The sequence below is a fragment of the Geotrypetes seraphini genome, chromosome 6 (genome assembly GCF_902459505.1).
Source record: "Geotrypetes seraphini chromosome 6, aGeoSer1.1, whole genome shotgun sequence".
In the NCBI taxonomy this organism is placed as follows: Eukaryota; Metazoa; Chordata; class Amphibia; order Gymnophiona; family Dermophiidae; genus Geotrypetes; species Geotrypetes seraphini.
The window spans coordinates 131206550-131227218 of NC_047089.1; the positions used below are offsets into that span (position 1 = coordinate 131206550).

A 20669-nucleotide genomic window follows, 5' to 3' on the forward strand; every position below is an offset into this window, starting at 1 on the left:
CCAAAGTTACTTCCTTGGGTTTGTCTAGAGAGGGTAACTTGCACAAAGCATCCTTATTGGCCAGGACATGTATCCTTGTGTTGTGGCGATAGCCTGAGGCGCCTACGGTAACGATGTGGAGAAAGGAACTGTTTACTCTATTAAAATTTGAATACTTGGATGTGCGTAAGGGTGGCCCTAATCCCTGGCAGAAATTTCAGAGAATCTAGGCCCCTGTATGGGACGGTCTGTCCCATAGACCTAGAAGTTCTCTCTTGAACTTTTGACACTGGAATGCTGGGGGAGGGGGGTTGATTTGGGTAGGGTGGGTCTTTTGGGCCTCCGTGAAGGATCAATATGGAGGTTCTTGTGTTGTCTGCTGTTGACTTTGTACTGTTGTTTAGTTTGGAATATATGTTTATACAAAAATTTTCAATAAAAATTTATATTAAAAAAAACAAAACAAAACGCAGGAAAACGCTAAAACGGCGATTTTAGGATTTTACAGGTGGGGGGGACCAGGGCATGCAGGGAAATCCCCCAAAACCCTGATTTGAGGAAAAGCCAAAATCGGCAAAGTCTGTGACTTAGACACCACAGACATGTGCTGCAATGCATTTCAATGGCAGCCAGCAATACACAGTACAGGCATAGGGAGATCATTACCTCAGGAGCTGATTAAACTGGATATTTCAGATCTTCTGGCCATCTCAACTTCCCTGTCACCTTAGATCACAATCACCAGGACCCCTCAAGGAAATCAAGAAAGACACGCGGTGCGGTTCCAATCCCGGCATACCTCCTCGGAATCACAGCAGCCTGCACTCTACCCCTTTGTAGATGAACCAGGGGAGAGGTGGCTCCCGAACCTGGAGACCAGATTCAATCTACAGGCTGTCCAAAAGGCTTACAAAGCACCCTCCAGATGCAGACAAACTTTAAAATGTTTGCAATCTCCCGCCAAAGAATCACTCGCACAGAGTTTATCCGCAACACGAGGACAAACCCGTGGTACTGAAGAAAAAAAAAAAAAAAAGATTAGGAATTGAGAAATAAAATCACAGGCAGAAGAAAACTAGAAGTTCTCAGCAAGGCTGCAGAATCAAACTGAACTTCAAGGGGAGTGACCGCATAGGTGACCTCGCAGAGGGGGTTGGTGTTATTTATAAGTTCTACAGCCAAGGCTGGAATGGATGCACTACCCCATAGGCTCCAGAGGGATTGTAAAAGAATGTATATTGTGTATAAAACTGCTCTATGAACCTGCCCCAAATCCTCACCACCTACCAGTTCCTGGAAAAATTTGCTTCTATAAAAGCGGTCCTTGGTGTCAAAAAGGTTGGGGACCACTGGTCTAGATGCCTTTCTGAATTTTCCATTTTTAAAAAAAGTTTGGGCTTTCCGACACTGTTTCTGCCAAGGCCTTTATAAAGGCCTTGCATCTGATGCCCAAAGCAATTCATTTATTCCAGATTCATCTAGCTACAGACTTAGAAGCCTTCTAAGGAATCTCAAGGTCCAATGGAAACCAGTATGCTCACTCTTATTTTGTATCTCATCCACTTTTCATACAGATTCAGCAGCGCTGCTGAATGTTCAATCATAACCTCTCCATAAGTGTCTTTTAGTATTCAGTGTGACTAGGAACTATGCTGCACTGGTTGATATCCAAAAAAAACCTGTCTGCAAGTATCCTTTTGTTCAGTTGTAGTATCAACATTTTCTATCAACAGAAATCTCCAACATTGGATGAGGGATGCTAAGTCCAAAAGATTTTTCCTATTCCTTTAATATTACAGCCTTATATATTATACCTTTTGAGTCCATTCAACATTAATTAAAACAGACAACCAAGCTGCCATATCTGTAGGGATGGAGATCTGATAAGTTCTGATCCAGGGCATCAGAACATTGGCGGGGTCCACATGCAGGCGGTTCTGAACGCAGGCCAGGTCAGCACACCGACCTAGGCCCTGTGTGCGGATCTGGGCCTGTGTGTGGATCTAGCTAGGCCTGGGTTTGGTTCCGAGGCCCTGTTTCTCATTTCCTCTCTCTCTCCCTCCTGCCACGTATACATTCTAAGCAAGGACAAGGGTTGCACCTTGAGCAGAAGGCTGAGGCATTCCCCCCTCTCTTGCCACATATTAACCAGACATACATTTACCCTTTTTCTCTTATCTTGTTTAAGTTTCCTTTGTGGGACATTCCTACAAGTGGCGCCTGAACAGGGAGACCTTCGCCTCATCCCACTCTGAGCCTTGTGTGTGCAGCATCATTCCTACACATATCCTATAACAGGCATGGAAAAAGGGGGATCTCTATGCCTCAAAAGGAAGACCACAAATATTTAGGATTTTGTCACTGCTAGTCATAGAAGCTGTTCATCTTTACAAACTCACAGGCTCAACAGACAAACTTACAGGCTCACCAGAGTTTTCAATCCTATGCCTGGTCTTTGTATCCAAGAACCCAGTCTTTCAAGCTTTAGAGATCTCTGAAAGAAATATCTAACAGCAAGAAAATTGCAAGGCTGTTGTCCTATTATTTGATTCATCAATTCTCAGACTGACTGGCAAGGAATGCTCTCTATTTTATCCTTATCACTTCATCTCATAGAAAAACTCTGTTCAAGCCTTTGATAGAGACATAGTACCATGTTTTTCATATCCCTGAGCATAGGAGTTACCTACTTGTGTGCCTGATTCCATCCTGTCAACAAAAAAAGCTTTGTTTTTTTACTTGTAATAGTTTTTCCACAGACATCAGTACTGATCATACACACAATCCCTTAGCTCTCCAAGAGTTATATAATTAAGGATCCTGCTGCACATGGGGAAAAGTGCATACTCAGAAGAGAGCTGTCAGGGCAAGGTGGGACAATGTCACCCACTTTGGTACCTGATCAATCCTACTGTCTATAGTATGTACATATTGAATATTCATATTCAATTCAGGTTCGAATAGTGCCCCAAACACATTACTCATATTCATCCCAATAACGATTTAAATTCAAATATGCATAATATGAGGCTCTACTATACTAAATCCTACTGAAACACAATCTCCGATTTCACATTGCTTCATTTATTATTTGTTATGTTAAAGCTCAATGCCCATTATTTGTATTTGACCGAATATGAGCTATTCGGTACAGCTCTAAAAACCTATTACAGATAAACATTCTACCCAATAGTAAAATTATTCCTCTATCTAGGACTTCAAAAAGAGGATGGGGAATTGCTATCATTTTAAGATATCACTTTGGGACTTTCAGATTTTAGACAAAAAAATTAGCTGAAGATTTAGAAATATTCTCTTGTAAATTATCTAAGCAAGATATTTTAGTTTGATTACTACCATACTTTATTCTATGCCCCCCCCTCAAAAAAAAAATGGAATAAATCTTGTGAGGACTTTTTAAAATATCTTTTATTAAATGTCTCTAAAGATGCATACAATCTCCTACTTGGCGACATCAATTTATATTTAGAACAGAAAGACAATTCTAGAGTAAAAGATTTATTTTCATTCATGTCATCCTTGGGATTTACCATACCTACTATGACTACTACTGACTAGAAAGGGCATCAGTTAGATCTATTTTTTTTCCTTCTAAAGATTTATACCTAACATTAGTTTAATTAATGAAACCTGAATAGAAACTATTTGGTCACACCATTTAATCTCAAATTTCTAAATCTTATGGAGAAAAAAAACCCAACTTAATAAGTACGTAAACTCTAAAAGCAAAAAGAATACCATATTGCAAGTTTTAGAAGCTCACTAAACCCAATAGTTTTTTGGACTCATTTTTTGATCTATTATCCAACTCTAATATAGAAATGGAGTTCAATTTACATTAGGAAAATCTTAGCAAACAGATATTAGACAAAATTGCACCTTTAAAGAAAGGAAAACGGACATCACATAACTGATGGTTGGTATGATATGGAATTAACAACATTAAAATGAGAAGCTCAACAATTAGAAAGAATTTGGAATAAAACAAAGAAGGAAAATGATAAATTAAATTGAGAGTTAAAATAAAGGAGTATAAAAAGTTAATTAAAGAAAAACGATTAATTTTTTACTCCAATAAAATAGGTACAGCTACAGTAAATAGTAAACAGCTTTTTAAATTAGTTACTACTCTGTTTGAAATCGACCATTTTAAATGATCCTCTCTTGTACACCCACCGGCCTCAGAAAAGTTTGGCCTTTTATTTTAGAATTAAGAGCTCCTTTTACTAAAATGCGCTAGAGTTTTTAGCGCATGCACAAGATTAGCGCGCACTAGCCAAAAAATTACCAACTGCTTAAAAGGAGGTGGTAGCGGCTAGCACATGCGCTAAAACCGCTAACACGCCTTTGTAAAAGGGCCCTAAATTTCTAATTTAAGAATGTCTTTTCAAGGGACATAATTTGACTATTTTCTCATGCCATCTTCCATGAAGGTTGTACCAGTTGACATGAGCTGGAACTGTTTCGAAAATTCCAATTGGCAAAACTTCCTTAAACTTTATAAAAAAAAATATGCCAAATTTTACTGTTCAATAGACATCTGTCCTCCTACAATCATGAAGTTGGCTCCTATTTCCTTACAAGCCAAGCTTTTTGAATAGATTACATATCTAATGCTCAATGGGAAATTTCCCAAGGATCTAGGTCACATTATCATCACTCCCATCACAAAAAAACATAAGGAACCCATAATCAACAATTTCTAACTTTAGGCCTATAGCCAATATTCGGGGTTGTTGTTTTTTTTTACTAAACTGATGGAAGGACTAATTAATATCGACCTGATGAACTACTTAGATAAATATTCCATTCTGTATGAATATCGATCAGGATTCCGTGCCAATTATAGCACCAAAACCGTCTTGCCATCTATTTTAAAGAACATAAGAATTGCTGCTGCTGGGAAAGACCAGTGGTCCATCGTGCCCAAGCAGTCCGCTCCCACGGCGGCCCTCTGATCAAAGACCAGCACCCTAACTGAGACTAGCCCTACCTGCGTACGTTCTGGTTCAGCAGGAACTTGTCTAACTTTGTCTTGAATCCCGCTAGTGTTACAATTTGATCTAAGCAGCGCCTTTGATCTAATAGACCATGATATACTTCTCAACTGCCTTAATGCCATTGGTATTTCGGGCCATGTGCTAAATTGCTTTAATGGATTCTTGAAAAATCATCGTCATCAAGTCCTTAGTGAACAAATGTATTCTCAAACATGGAGTAAAAACTCTGGTGTGCCTCAGGGATCTCCATTATCCCCTACTCTTTTTAACATCTATATGGCATCACAAACAAACAAACAAAAACAAAAAAAGAGACCCAAAAAATATTTAAATACCTTTAAACCAAGAAGGTGCTCAGATCCAAACTTGTGGTTACATCCAGCGTGAGGGGGGTTCTCTGAAGAAGCTTATCGGCGAAACGCGTTAGAACCCTGCCAGCAATCACTGTTTTGACACTTCCTTCTTAACCACCCTAAGTTAAGTGGACTTTTTGCACTTGGTTTATTATTTAGAACAACACAGCTTTTACACCAGTGGATATTTATAAGAATTGACACAATGAATTAAATTTTAAATCACCTTTCTACCTTCGGGGATGGTGCAATGATAGACTCTGTGAAAGTCCCTACAGGGGTTTGTCCCCAGTTTGGAGATTTTCTTTCCATTCATTGGATCTGAGCACCTTCTTGATTTAAAGGTATTTAAATATTTTTTTGGTCTCTTTTTTTGTTTTGTTTGATCACTAGGATATGAACATTCTAAATTTAAATTGCAAACATATCTATGCAGATAATATCACTATCATTGTTCCCATCATATCATTGTCATCTGAAACCAAACATTTCCTATCATCTATATTTGATCTGGTAGAAAAATGGTCAAAAAATTTCAAGCTAAAATTAAACCCCGATAAAACAAAGGTATTCTTGGCTAAACCAACTAAACTAAACCTTAAGTTTATATACCGCATCCTCTCCATAGAGTTGGAACTCAGCATGGTTTAAGTTAGTGATTATAAAGAGGATAGCGAGATTTACATTTTTGAGAATAGCTAAGTTTTCAGATGCTTTCGGAATAATTGGAAGGAGCCCAGATTCCGCAGCAGGGAACGAAGGTTATTCCAAAGCTCAGTGATTTTGAAGAAAAGAGATTTCCCTAATTTTCCAGCATAGATAACGCCTTTTAGCGAGGGGAAAGATAGTTTAAGTTTTTGGATGGATCTGGTAGTGTCAGGTCTCGCAGAATTCCAAGATAGTGGAATTAGAGGAGGAAGAAATGCCATGCAAGATCTTGAATGTTAGGCAGGCACCTTAAAGTGAACCCTAGAAATTACTGGAAGCCAGTGAAGTTTTGACAGAAGCAGGGAAACATGATCAAATTTACTTTTTGCAAAGATCAACTTAGCCGCAGTATTCTGGATCTGCTGAAGTCTTTGGAGACTTTTCTTGGTTAGACTTAGATAGATGGAGTTGCAGTAGTCCAGCCTGGAAAGGATGATTGATTGTACAAGGACAGCAAAATGTTGTTGGTGGAAGCAGGATCTCACTTTTCTCAACATGTGGAGACTAAAAAATATTTTTTTACCAGAGTGTTGAGATGGTCGTTAAATGAAAGTGTAGAGTCAATAATGACGCCCAAAACTTTGCTTGAGAATTCAATCTGCAGTGTGGGACCAAAAGGTAATGAAATGTGTAGGTAGTTGATCTAATTTTGGGCCAAGCCAAAGTAATATTTTTTTTTTGACTCATTCAGCTTCATTTATACAGTGAGAGCCCAGGATTGGAGTTTCGTTATGCATGCTGTTATATTCTCAGTGAGGTTGGTAAGATTCGAATCTATCTCAAGAAGGACAAGGAATACCGCTAGCTCCTTCCCACTCTCAATACCACTTCCCAACACCTTCCCAATTCCCCAAAGCAACCTCATCCACTCTTTATCTCCTCTAGAAATTACCAGATATCTTCTCCTTGTAATACGTTTTTTGTAATTCTTTTGTAATCCGCCTTGAACCGCAAGGCAATGGTGGAATAGAAATCTCTAATGTAATATAATGTCATCTGCAAATGTATATAATGTTTCAGAGGGAGATAGTTGGAAAAGTTTCAAAGTAGATATATAGATGTTGAAATGAATAGGGGACAGATGTGATCCCTGCGGGACTCCGCATAATGGCTTCCAAGGAGAAGACATGGTGCCATTCATATTAACAGTGTATGAGCGAGAACGTAAGAATTTTGAGAACCAGTCTAAGACTGTGGAATCAATGCCTCTCTCAGAAAGTTGGTAAATTAGAATATCGTGGTGGACAACAAAGGCCACAGATAGATTGAATTGTAATAGGATAGCAAACTTATTACAAGAGTGTAGTTGCTGAACCTTTGAAATTAATGAGGCCAGTAGGGATTCAGTGCTGAAGTTGGGTCTGAAGCCACATTGGCACTTGAGGTAAAAGAATGGAGAATCTCTCTAAATAAGATGAGAGCTGAGTAGATATGATAGACTCTAGCATTTTGGTCAGGAGAGGAATATTCACTATGGGACGATAGCTAGACGGTGAAGATGGGTCTAGATTGGCTTTTTTCAGTAATGGGGTCAGGGCAATGTGTCCCATTTCTACAGAAAATAGGCCTGATAGTAAGGCAGAGTTTATAAGTCTGGTGAAAGATGAAATAGCATGCATGGGAATTTTCTCGTATACGTAAGAAGGAAACGGGTCCAGGGCACATTTGCAAGATTTTAATTTGTGGCACAATTTTGAAACCTGGGCTTCGGATATATACTCAAAGACTGTCCAGGATCAGTCTACTGGGATAGGGTTAGTGTTTCCGGGCACCAGAGAACTGTAAGTGACTGCTGATGAAAAGAGCTTCTTATAGTAGCAACCTTTTCACCGAAAAATTTTGCTAGGTCATCCGCTGCTGGAGAGGAGGGGAGTACAGTACAGAGGAGTCTTTTTTAGAGGTTAAGAAGTGCCAGATGTTAAACAATGTACAGCTTTGGTTATTGGATCTGATGATTTTATCACCATAGAAATTCCTCCTTGCTTTTGTAATACTGTGTTATAGAACCTAATACTGTCCCAACTAGTATAATTGAGGAAACTTCTGTAAATCTGAATGGGAGAAACTTTCCTATAAATTCTACCATAAAAATTTTAGGGGTCAACTTAAATCAGTCTCTGACTTTTCACGTCCACAGTGACATCTTGGTCAAAAAGATGCTTCCATATATTATGGAAACTACATTCTCAAATCATACTTCAATTTTGTCTCATTTACATTGTTGGTCCAGTCTCTCATTCTGAGCACTCTGGATTATTGTAATATCATTTACTTAGGATAAGAACATAAGAATAGCCTTACTGGGTCAGAACAATGGTCCATCAAGCTCAGTAACCAGTTCTCACTGTGGCCAAACCAGGTCACTAGTAACTGGCCAAAACCCAAGATGTAGCAATATTCCATGCTACCAATACAGGACAAGCAGTGGCTTCCCCCGTGTATTTCTCAATAACAGACTATGGGCTTTTCCCTACAGGAACTTGTCCAACCCTTTCTTAAAACCAGCCTTGCTATCCGCTCTTATCACATCTTCTGGCAACGCGTTCCAGAGCTTAACTATTCTCTGAGTGAAAAAAATCTCCTTCAATTGGTTTTAAAAGTATTTCCCAAATATACCATAAAAAGAACATAAGAATTGCCACTGCTGGGTCAGACCAGTGGTCCATCATGCCCAGCAGTACGCTCACGCAGTGGCCCTTAGGTCAAAGACCAGTGCCCTAACTGAGACTAGCCTTACCTGCGAATGTTCTGTTTCAGCAGGAACTTGTCCAACTTTGTCTTGAATCCCTGGAGGGTGTTTTCCCCTATAACAGCTTCCAGAAGAGCGGTCCAGTTTTCCCCTATAACAGCCTCCAGAAGAGCGTTCCAGTTTTCTACCACTCTGGGTGAAGAAGAACTTCCTTATGTTTGTACAGAATCTAGCCTCTTAACTTTAGAGAGTGCCCTCTCGTTCTCTCTAATGAGAATCATTCAAAATACAGCAATTTGTTTAATTTTTGGTCTGAAGAAATCTGAACACATTACACCATATTATAAGAAACTACATTGGTTACCAGTTGAAGCCAGAAAAATATTCAAATTTGGTTGCCCCTGCTATAAAACACTTTTTGGCACTTCACCTACTTAACTCAGGAAACATTTTGTTCTCTCAGACAGAATTTGTTTTACACATAGAACTACCTTATTTTTATTTCCAACTCCAAATGGATGTCAGTTTAAAAGATACCTTGACAAAACATATTTTCAGGAATAACACTTTAAGTTATCTACTTCTGAGCTCATACCAAATATTTAGATCATTGAAGACTCACTTCTTTGATAAATTCATAAAAATTTTTATTGATTGATTTTCTTTATCTACGCTGTTGTATGTTCTTGCTAAGTGTTGATGTATCCTCACTGCATATTATGCAGTTTATTCTTGATGTAAACCGCTCTGTATATAAATAAAGCTATTATATTTGTAAACCGCTCTGTATATAAATAAAGCTATTATATTAGTTTTAGCAGTTGTCTTATTCTGTATTGTAATTGTATGGATATAAAAATCTGATCAAAATGCATACTTTGCTATAACTGAAATCAAGTTCTCAGTGCAATATATTTTGATCAAAAGTTTTGCATTAGCTGCTCCTACTTTGCAACATTTTATTATTTTCTTCCTGCATAACTTCTTTTATTCAATTTTATATATCTTCATGTCACTTCTATTACAATTTATACATTTTATTTCCTAACCTCTTCCTCTTAACCAGAAATATAAAGATTGACAACAAATAAAAGATAGCTAGGCCCAAAATTCTATAACAAAAGAGTAATTATAACATTATTAGTATTCTAACGCAAAGCATGTGAATTGCCGCTGGCTAATTTGGAAAGATTTTGTAATCAGGTCATATTATGGTTTGAAGTCTACTCCAAGACACTGCAGACATGTTCAACAGAGAAAAAAAATATTTTCATACTACACCCACACAAGTGAATTCTACATGCGCACATCAGACTGAACCACCACCACCACACACTTTGAAAATCTTCCTTCAGGGGTAATGAAGCAGGTTCATGAAACTTTCGGTGATTTGAGCAGCAACAGTTTCTCACTGCATTCTTCCCAGACGCAGAACATTTCTCTAATAAAGATTCCCCACACCATGCTCAATAATTCGAAAAATAACTACAACTGGCAATCCTAAATATACACATAAAGAGAGGATAAACAGAAAGATGATCTTGCTGGGGATGGAAGGAAAAAAAGAAAGAGAGGCAGGAAGGAGACTAGGGTTACCGGAGAAAATAACCCTTGACCTGAGGAGGGGCGAGTTATGAGACAGTTGAGGAATAATCCCGCCGAGGGTTTACCAGAAAGAGGATCTACCTAAGGGTCAGCAGTAGGGAAATCTAATCTAATCTAAACCTTAGGTTTGTATACCGCATCATCTCTACAAGAAAATAGGGCGTCCTGTAAAGGGAGTGGAAGTGGGAAGGAGAGGAGTATATTAGAACAGGGGCGTAAAATAAGAAACCCTGTTATACAAACTATTTCATCCAAGACTTACATTTCCAACCTTTATGCTAGCAAAAACAGATTAGCTGGAGAGAGAGAGAAAAGCAACCCGCTAAAGAACCTTGTACGTGTTAGAAATGATTATCGACCGTGAAAAGTTATGTTTCACCCCCTGACAAATTCCCGTTCACATTCCGCATTTCTTGGGTTATGAAAATAACTGGCTTAGCAAATAAAATAACAATAAAGAAAAAAAAAAAAACCCCTGGAGCAATCCCAGAACTCCACTCGCCTCTCCCGTGTTATTTTAAAACGCACAAAGCTCGCGGCCCAGCTCTACGCCACTCGCCGGGGACCTGCCCCCCCCGCCCGTTAAAGAGCGCGTTCCCGGCGCTGTGCATTGTTCCCCGGTTTCGCTTCTCCGCCTCTTACCTGCTTGGCTTTGCCGGCAACGTACTGTCTCTCTGCCCCGCTGTAAATAAATCTCCAGGAAAAGCGTACCCCCCGGGAGTTGCTATCACAGACTGGGACCAGAGGATAAGCCATTAAAAGCAGTTCATCGGGAAGGAGCAGACGAAGAGGAGCGAAAACTGCCCCTAGTCACCATGGCGGACTAAGCTGCCGCTTACACGGCGAGGTTTGGGTGGCTGGCGACTAGGATTCGGCAGCGGTGGAAGGTCACTGCTGCCGCCTGCAGGCCGGGAAAAGAAAAGGCCTAGCGCTCCCCCGCCCACTCGCTCCCCATCCCAGAAGGGTCTGGGTAAAACCAGGATTTGCAGGATCCTCATAGACTTGTACTGAGATCCTGGTAAAATTGCAGGATTTTCCAGGATCCTGGTCCACCTTAACAGTAGCCCTCCTCTTTTTTTGATTGCCACAGCAGCTACTAGGCATTTACTGGAGTCCCCTACAACGCCGTCTTCTCCTTCTCTGCCGGTTCCACCCCTTATGACATGCTTTTCTCTTCCCGTGTGGGCGGACCGGCAGAGAAGAAGACGTCAACGCGGGGACTCGCTTTAGTTTTAGAATGCCAACCAGACAGGAATAAAAATAGGCTTGCAACTCCGTCTTCTTCTTCTCTGCCGGTCCCGCCCCTTCTGACATGTTCTTCTCTTCCTGTGTGGGTGGACCAGCAGAGAAGAAGAAGACATCAGCGCGGGGACTCCCTGTAGAATGACAGCCAGAGGGGCAGTAAAATAGGCTACCTACAGAGTGACAATAAGAGGGGCAGTAAAAAAATAGGCTATAACATATATACAGAGGGGAAAAAAAAGAACAGCAAAACTTTGGATTTAGAATTTCAGTAACCTGGTCAATCTTATTGAAACTAATTATCCAGATTTATTCAGTTTTTTTATACTGTTCACCCAGGGGAGCTCTGAATGGTTTACATCAGGGGTGCCCAAATGGTCGGTCACGATCAACCAGTAGATCGCAAAGGCACCGCGAATCGATCGCGTTGCCTTTGCAATATTTTTCTCTCTGCTGCTTCCCCAAGCCAGGCCTGGCGCGTACAAGCGCCGGACTCACAAGACTTCACCTTTGATGTCAATTCTGACATCGGAGAGGAAGTTCTGGGCCAGCCAATCATTGCCTGGCTGGCCTGGAATGTCCGCCCCAATGTTAGAATTGACGTCGGAGGTGGAATCTTGTGGGCTCGGCGTTTGTACATGCCAGGCCTAGCTCGGGGAAGCAGCATGGAGAAATCGCGTTGGTGGTTTGGGGATGGAGGTAGGAAAAGAATCGGGGAAGTGGAGAAATTGGCACGATGGCTTGGGGGGGCAGGGGGAGAAAGAAAGAAAGGCAGAAATAAAGAGGGGGTCAGGGGGAGAGAGAAAGAAAGGTACGCAGGCAGGGGGAGAGAGAAAGAAAGGCAGAAAGAAAGAAATATTGGCTTTACAGAAGAAGGAAGTGCAATCAGAGACTCATGAAATCACCTGAAAAAAGGTAGAAAAAATGATTTTATTTTCAATTTAGTGATCAAACTGTCTGTTTTAAGAATTTATATCTGCTGGCTATATTTTGCACTATGGCCCCGTTTTACTAAACCATGATAGTGTTTTTTAGCGCAGGGAGCCTATGAGCGACAGGGGCATTCAGTGCAGCTCCCTGTGCTAAAAAAACGCTATCGCGGTTTAGTAAAAGGGGAGGGGTATATTTGTCTATTTTAGTATAGTTACTGAGGTGACATTGCATATTTTAAAGTCATCTACCTTGACCTCTGGAAAAAAAACAGAATTCAAATGATAATTAACATTTTCTCTGTGTACAGTGTGTTTTGTGTTTTTTTTAAATTTTATTGTTGGTAGATCATTTTGACTTGGTCATTTTAAAAGTAGCTTGCAAGCCAAAAAAGTGTGGGCACCCCTGATTACGAGACATCCCTCAGAAATGTCCTCTTTTGGAGGACGTCTGGAGATCAAGATGGCTTTTGAAAACCCGGCAAGCAGTGGGGGCAGGGTTAGGGTGGGATTGGTGGTCGGACTGGGACATGATGGGACAGGGATGGGTGGAACTGGGCGGGTAATCTGGTAACCCTACCTGAGTACACCCCAGCCCTCTCATTCTGGCTCTAGCAGTGCCACCTGGCCTCCTTTAAATAGCATCAAAAATTGGTTGACAGAACACCCTGGGAGTAAGAGCAGACTGGCCACCTAAACATAGAGGGCTAGGGCAAGGTGCACAATATTCCGTACCAGCATATTGCAATTCTGACCCCCAGGAAGGGCTGCATCAATCTGGATTTAGCACCCTTAACCACCTATAAGGTAGGAAACATCAAGTCATAAGAACATAAGCAGTGCCTCTGCTGGGTCAGACTAGGGATCCATCATGCCCAGCAGTCCAATCACGCGGCGGCCCATCAGGTCCAGGACCTGTATATTAACCCTGTATACCCTTCTATCCCCTTTTCCTTCAGGAAATTGTCCAATCCCTTCTTGAACTCCAATACCGTACCCTGTCCTATCACGCCATCTGGAAGCGCATTCCAGGAGTCCACCACCAGTTGGGTGAAGAAGAACTTCCTAGCATTGGTTCTGAATCTGTCCCCTTTTAATTTTTCCAAATGCCCTCGTTCTTGTAGTTTTTGAAAGCTTGAAGAATATGTCCCTCTCCACTTTCTCTATGCCCTTCATGATTTTGTAAGCCTCTATCATATCCCCTCTAAGTCTCCGCTTTTCCAGGGAAAAGAGCCCCAGTTTCTCCAATCTTCCAGCGTATGAAAGGTTTTCCAAACCTTTTATCAAACATGTCACTCTCTTTTGAACCCTCTCGAGTATCGCCATATCCTTCTTTAGGTATGGCGACCTATATTGGACGCAGTACTCCTGATGCGGGCACACCCTCGCCCGATACAATGGGAAGATAACTTCTTTCGTTCTGGTTGTAATACCCTTCTTCATTATACCTAGCATTCTATTCGCTTTCTTAGCGGCCACTGCACACTGTGCCGACGGTTCATGGGCTTGTCCACTATTACCCACCAAGGCCCTTTCTTGGGTACTCTCACTCAGTAACATTTCTCTGGTTCATAGACAATTGCACGCAAGACAATTGCGCGTGGACAACTGAGCGCAAAGACAACTGAGCGCGAAGACAACCTAGCGCAAAACATTTGAGCGCAAGACAATTCAGTGCAAATTATTTTCTGTAATATGCACGAGCGGGACAACTGAGCACAAGACAACTTAGCGTGAGCCAACTAAGCATGAGACAACTGAGCGCCGGCAGGTGAACGCAAGCCAACTGAGCGCTGGCAGGTGAGCGCAAGACAATTGAGCGCAAGACAACTGAGTGCAAAGCGGAAGCGACGGTGCTCCAATGGGGGATATTGGTGTGGAACCCCCCCACACACACACTTTACGGAATACAGATCGCGCCGGCGTTGTGGGGGATTTGGGGGATCTATGCGTTTGACCCAGGTGCTTTTGTCCCATTACCAGACATATTCATTGGGGACTGTGAGACCTGTTATAGTGGAAGGTAATGGGCATAGTGGGTGTTGTTTGCAATGGGTTCATAATAAAATGACCCTAATCTGATGCCTACAGTGTCTATTCATCTGATCCATCTGTCAAATGCTAAGGTAACCAGGCTAATGTAAACCTAGAGGTGAGTAACATTCAGTAAGTTATGTTATTTTCATTATTCTAAGTTTCATTATTTCTAAGTAATCATTTATTTGTGTTTGTCTTGCAGGATATGTTTGTTGTATGAATTCTCAAAATTTGGTAAAGCTTAATTTGCTTAATGATTTTTACATCTAATATAATAAAAACGCTAGGCCGCACATGCGCACTCCCATCGCGTGGGTCCGTTTTTCGTGAGCTGTAGCGACCCATAGGAAGTGCGCATGCGCGGCTTACGGTTCTTTGAAAGACGCAGCGGTGGCTACTCACAATCCCCGCCTGCGTCAGACTTTCGACGCAGGTGGGGATCATGAGAGGAGCCACCGCCGCGTCTTTCAACTAAAAAAAAAATACAGCAAGGCGGATGTCGGCCACCGCGGCTGTTGGCGGCTGCAGGCCGCGGCAGCTGTAGCCCGCCGCGGCCGAGCACGGAGACGGACCAAAGTTTTTTTCAACTTCTCAAAGACGCTGCAGCGGCTCCTCTCACGAGCCGCTCCTGCGTCGGAGAAGGCGGCGATCGTGAGAGGAGCCACCGGGAAGTTACACTGCTGGGGGCTCGGGCTGTTAGGTCCGTGCAGGCTCCTCTCGCAGTAAATAGAGGGAGAGGGAATGCTGCGGCTGCTGGACAGGGAAGTAGGGAAGGAGATAGGAAGAAAGACACAGGGACAGGGGCAGGGAGAGAGACAGAAAGAAAGACAGCAGGAGGAATAGAGACAGAAAGAAAAAGACAGGGGTATGGAGAGAAACAGAAAGAAAGACAGACATATATTCTACCACCAGGGGGAGGAAGGGAGACAGAAAGAAAAGAAGAAAAACACAGGGACAGGGAGAGACACAGAAAGACAGACAGACAAAGGGGGCCAGGGACAGAGACAAACAGAAAGAAAGACAGCAGGACAGAGAGAGAGAGAGATGGAAATAAAGACAGACAGACATATATTCTAGCACCCGTTAATGTAACAGGCTAAAATACTAGTGACAGAATATATGTTTTAAGTGTTTCTGAAGGTCATTATGTCTTTTTCTTTGTTTAAATCGTTCATTTTCAAACTTACAATAAGTGTCTTGCGCTCAGTTGTCTTCACGCTCAGTTGTCTTCAGGCCCAAGAGATTCCAAAGCTTAAATACAAGCTTCACTGAACCCCCTCCACCCCCATCCCCCTGAAAAAAACCAAACAAAACTGTCCACAATTTGTTTTCAGCTTTCTAGTTATTAATTTTATGAAGTGTCTTAATATGTTAAAAGAGAATAATTTGTTGAATGGCAACCTCAGTCATCATAAGTCATTATAAGTTCATAATCTCATTGGAGTTTGCATGGTTAAAATAAAATAAATTCTGGACTCAGTAGTTGTATTATAATGTTTTTATTTCTGGTTAACTGTGTTATTTAACAAAGCATAATACAGTGAACATATAGAATGGACAACATAGGTCCCCCAGGGCAAAGTTAAATGCAATGTAAGTATTATTGAACACAAGTAAACATGACGTGAACAGTGAATAATAACATTGAATGATAAAGAGCATTATAAGGAGTTTGAAATTGAAAAGACAATTATATGGTCAAAAAATAGGCTGCTGATGAGGACGAAAGCCTAAATTCACAGAAAGAGAAGTATTCTGTATGCTTGAGCTTCAGTGTTTGAACTGGAGGATGTAAAATACTATATACATAGATACATATATAAATATAGTACATATACACATATAGAGTACCTCTCTTTCAATGAGAAAGTATTGTTCCTCAAGGGCAAGCACAGGAACATTGGAGAAATGGACAGGGAATGGAGGAAACTCCAGTGCCTGTTCAATGCTAGTGCTTTCACTCTATAGCTCTCATTCAGTCAGTGTGTGTGTACAGTGTGAGCCATAATAGTGGTAGTTGCAATAGGGGTGGTTGGTGGTGAGGGGTTGGTCCCAAAATCACAGGTGGAGCGGCGGTAGAACAGGTGGGACACCGGGTGGTGCTTTGTATGGGGAGGTGGGGTTGAAACAGAGGATAGGGTGCGAGAGGAGGTGGATGCTAATATATCTGCAATGACAAACAGCATTAAAAGCAGTTGGAAATTGAAAAGGCAATTACATAGTCAAAATATAGGCTGCTGAAAGAGAAGTCTTTTGTTTCATAGAGTTTAACTGAGTACTTCTCGTTCAATGAGAAAGTATTGTTCCCCATCCTCACTGTCATCTGAAGAAATAAATGCATGTAGTGTCAGAAGTATATGAAGAACTGTTAATATTTTAAAAAATTATTAGTCAACAGAGATATTATGACTGCAAGGGTAAGCATGGAACATTGTAGAAATTCACAGGGAATGGATGAAACTCCAGTGCGAAAGCCTAAATTCACAGAAAGAGAAGTATTCTGTATGCTTTAGGTATAAAATAGTTAAGCCTTCAGCTTCAGTGTTTGAACTGGAGGATGTAAAAGACTATGAACCGTAAAAGATTATATACTGTGACAGGGAAGCTCCTGTCCCAGCTAAAAGAACTACTAAACCCAGCAAGCACCCAGCCCTGGTCCCTGGAAAACCTGGCATGGAGCCCGGGCAGCCGGCACAGCCAGGAGAGGAAGAGAAAAGGCCGGTCATAGTACAGCCCTGGAGAGGGCACTGGAAACCAATTATTCCCCCTATTACTCCTTTCCTCAAGTTCTGAAACATAAAACCAACCCAGGAGGAGGTGGGGTTAGCACTCGTAGTGTGCAGGTCAGACAGCCTCAAATACGAAACAGGCAGATTCAGCAGGGGAGCTTAGCTGGTTCTAATCAAGAGCAGCCAGCAACCAGCAGGGACTGCAGCTTCCAAGGTTTTCCTGTTCCCCAGCCCAGAACACTATCCAGAGGTCAGCCCATCAGGAGGGAGATTGTAATGCCTGGAAGGCTTCTTGCCTTGCCGACAAACCCTGGGAGGGTGATCCAGGAGATTTGCATTGGAGAGGAAAGGTTAGCAGAGAGCTAACACGCAGGCAAGGAGGGGGATGGGAGGAACAGCCTGAGGTCAATGGGTGGAGAAACAACCGTGACTATGGGGCTAATGACTGGGAAATGAGCAGCGTTCCTGGTGAGAGTGAACCTGGAGAGGACATGGATATAGGAGGGAGTGAGATATGAGAGGTCCTGCCAGTCCTCACAGAAATCCAGTCCGGATTAATTGGAACCCCGAACTAAAGCAGGGTTTGGAGCAGGGCAGAAGCAGCTCTGCCCAATTAAGAAAAGATATTGTGAGAAGTTTTGAGTTACCATACTTCTGGGGGACTTATGAAAGTAAATGATTTTGTTTTCCTCTTGAACTGATTCAATTGTATGAGGAATCTGAAAGCTAGCAGAGGTTGTGCCTGGCTGCACCAAGTAACTAAGGACACATTCTGAAATTATTGGTTTAGAACCAAACCTTTTTGTGTTAACCCGCACTGTTTAGTTTGACCTGGAAACTCCAGGCAGGTCACGGGGACTTGAGCACATGTTTTGCCTTAGAGAATGTGAAGAACTAATTACATGTTCCATGTTTTTTTTAAAACTTTAATAAACCTGAGTGCAGTTTCTAGAAAATCCGTCTTCCGAGTTTTCATTCATCCAGCCACATAAAAGGCACTACAATAAATCTACTTGTGGTCCGAGCCAGGCTTCCCACTTACTCAGGAACCGGCCTGGCCACAATACAGAGATACATACATAAATCTAGTCCATATATACATATTGAGTACTTCTTGTTCAATGCTAAAGTATTGTTCCCCATCAAGCACAGGAACATTGGATAAATGGACAGAGTGTGGAGAAAACTGACTTTTTGACTCTCATTCAGTCAGTGTGTGTGTGCAGCGAGAGCCACAGTGTGAGACATAATAGTGGTCGCTGAAACAGGTTGGTGGTGAGGTACTTAGATTAACTGAGTACTTTGCAAAAACATCATAGATTCACAGAGAAGATGGCTTCCTATCATGGATTTTGTCTGCACAAGCCCAAATTCTCTGAGTGTGAAGTACTCAGATTAACTGAGTACTTCTCGCTCAATGCAAAGCTGCTGTTCCCCATCAAGGGGAAACATAGAAATATCAAAGAAATGGACAGGGCGTGGAGCAAACTCGCGCACCTGTTCAATGCTAGTGCCTTGACACTGCGCTCAGGAAGTACGTATTAAAAACATGCCCTTCTCCCTTTGTTTTACCTCCCCCTGTCCAGCAACACCTTCCTTCTCCCCCTATCCAACATTAGGCCTCCGTTCCTTTTTCTTCACCCCCCAGTCCATCAGCACCTCTTTCCTTCTCCCCCTGTCCAGCAGTAGGCGTCCCTTCCTTTTTCTCCCACCCTCCTCCTTCTTATCCCTATGATACACTTACCTTGCTCTACCCCTGATCAGAGGCTCCCGACAGCCGCCCAGTTGCACCCATTAGAAAAGTTCCCTCTGCGGCATCCCGCACCCCTCCTGACGCGACTCCTGCTGTCTTTCTTTCTGTCTGTCTCTGGCCCCATTTGTCTGTTTGTTAATGGGGTCTGCTTAAAGGCAAAAGTGTAAGAAAACAAGAGCTGTTGTGGCCTCCTCATCTCCCCTTATAGCCACACCCACACCTCCAAATCTTTTAGAATGAACTACAATGCAACTAAATTTAGAATGAACAACAAAGTTGGAAAAAATCAGTACAGTTTGGGCAGGAGAATTGTTAATGGAGGAGGTAGGAGAGTAGCAAGGCAAGAGAGTAGCAAGGCAAGAGAGGGAGGAGGTAGAGAGAGAAATAAGAGGTCAATGTAGAAAGGAACCACCAAGCAGCTCAATGTACACATCAACCACAAAGCAGATCAATGTACACAATAACCACAAAGCACCTAAATGTACACAAGAACCAGAAACAACCAAAACATACACAAGAACCAGAAAACACCTAAAATATACACCTGAACCTCAAAAAAAGCTAAATATACAACTGAACCACAAAGAAAGCTAAATGTACACATGAACTACAAAGCAGCTAAGTGTACAAATGAACTGCAAAGTGGGAACAAATCAGAGCGGGTTTTATACCACTGCAGGAGAATTAATAATGGGGTCTGCTTAAAGGCAGGAGTAGCAAGGACAAGAGAGGGAGGAGATAGAGAGAGAAATAAGGAAATATGCATCAACTTTGTTGTACATTATAAATTTAGCTGTTGTGGCCTCCTCATCTCCCCTTATATCCACACCCATGCCTCCGATCATTTTTAGAATGAACTACAAAGCAACTAAATTTACGATGAACATATGCAGGTATTATGCCAGCGCAGCAGAATCTTTAATGGGGTATGCTTAAAGGCAAAAGTGTAAGAAGACAAGAGAGGGAGGAGGTAGAGAGAGAAATAAGGATTTGGTAGTACATTATAAATTTAGCTGTTGTGGCCTCCTCATCTCCCCTTATAGCCACACCCACACCTCCAAATCTTTTAGAATGAACTACAAAGCAACTAAATTTAGAATGAACAACAATGTTGGAAAAAAATAGTAAAGTTTGGGCAGGAGAATTGTTAATGGAGGAGGTAGGAGAGTAGCAAGGCAAGAGAGTAGCAAGGCAAGAGAGGGAGGAGATAGAGAGAGAAATAAGAGGTCAATGTAGAAAGGAACCACCAAGCAGCTCAATGTACACATAAACCACAAAGCAGATCAATGTACACAATAACTACAAAGCACCTAAATGTACACAAGAACCAGAAAACACCTAAATGTACACCTGAACTACAAAAAAAGCTAAATATACAATTGAACCACAAAGAAAGCTAAATGTATACATGAACTACAAAGCAGCTAAGTGTACAAATGAATTGCAAAGTGGGAACAAATCAGAGCGGGTTTTATACCACCGCAGGAGAATTGTTAATGGGGTCTGCTTAAAGTAAGGAGTGTAGCAAGGACAAGAGAGGGAGGAGGTAGAGAGAGAAATAAGGAAAACATGCATCGACTTTGTTGTACATTATAAATTTAGCTGTTGTGGCCTCCTCATCTCC

General features: G+C 41.7%; 1 protein-coding gene across 2 annotated transcripts in view; it reads right to left on the reverse strand.

The window, feature by feature from the left end:
* The window catches only part of FARP1 (FERM, ARH/RhoGEF and pleckstrin domain protein 1), a 541848-nt gene extending 530541 nt beyond the window's left edge, over window positions 1-11307 (reverse strand). Inside the window, exon 1 of one of the 2 annotated variants that reach the window (XM_033949732.1) lies at window positions 10998-11307. The gene's annotated coding sequence lies outside the window, so the exon portion shown is untranslated. The remainder of the gene's footprint in view (window positions 1-10997) is intronic. The other variant, XM_033949731.1, reaches the window with a different exon arrangement.
* Between the last annotated feature and the right edge of the window lie 9362 nt (window positions 11308-20669).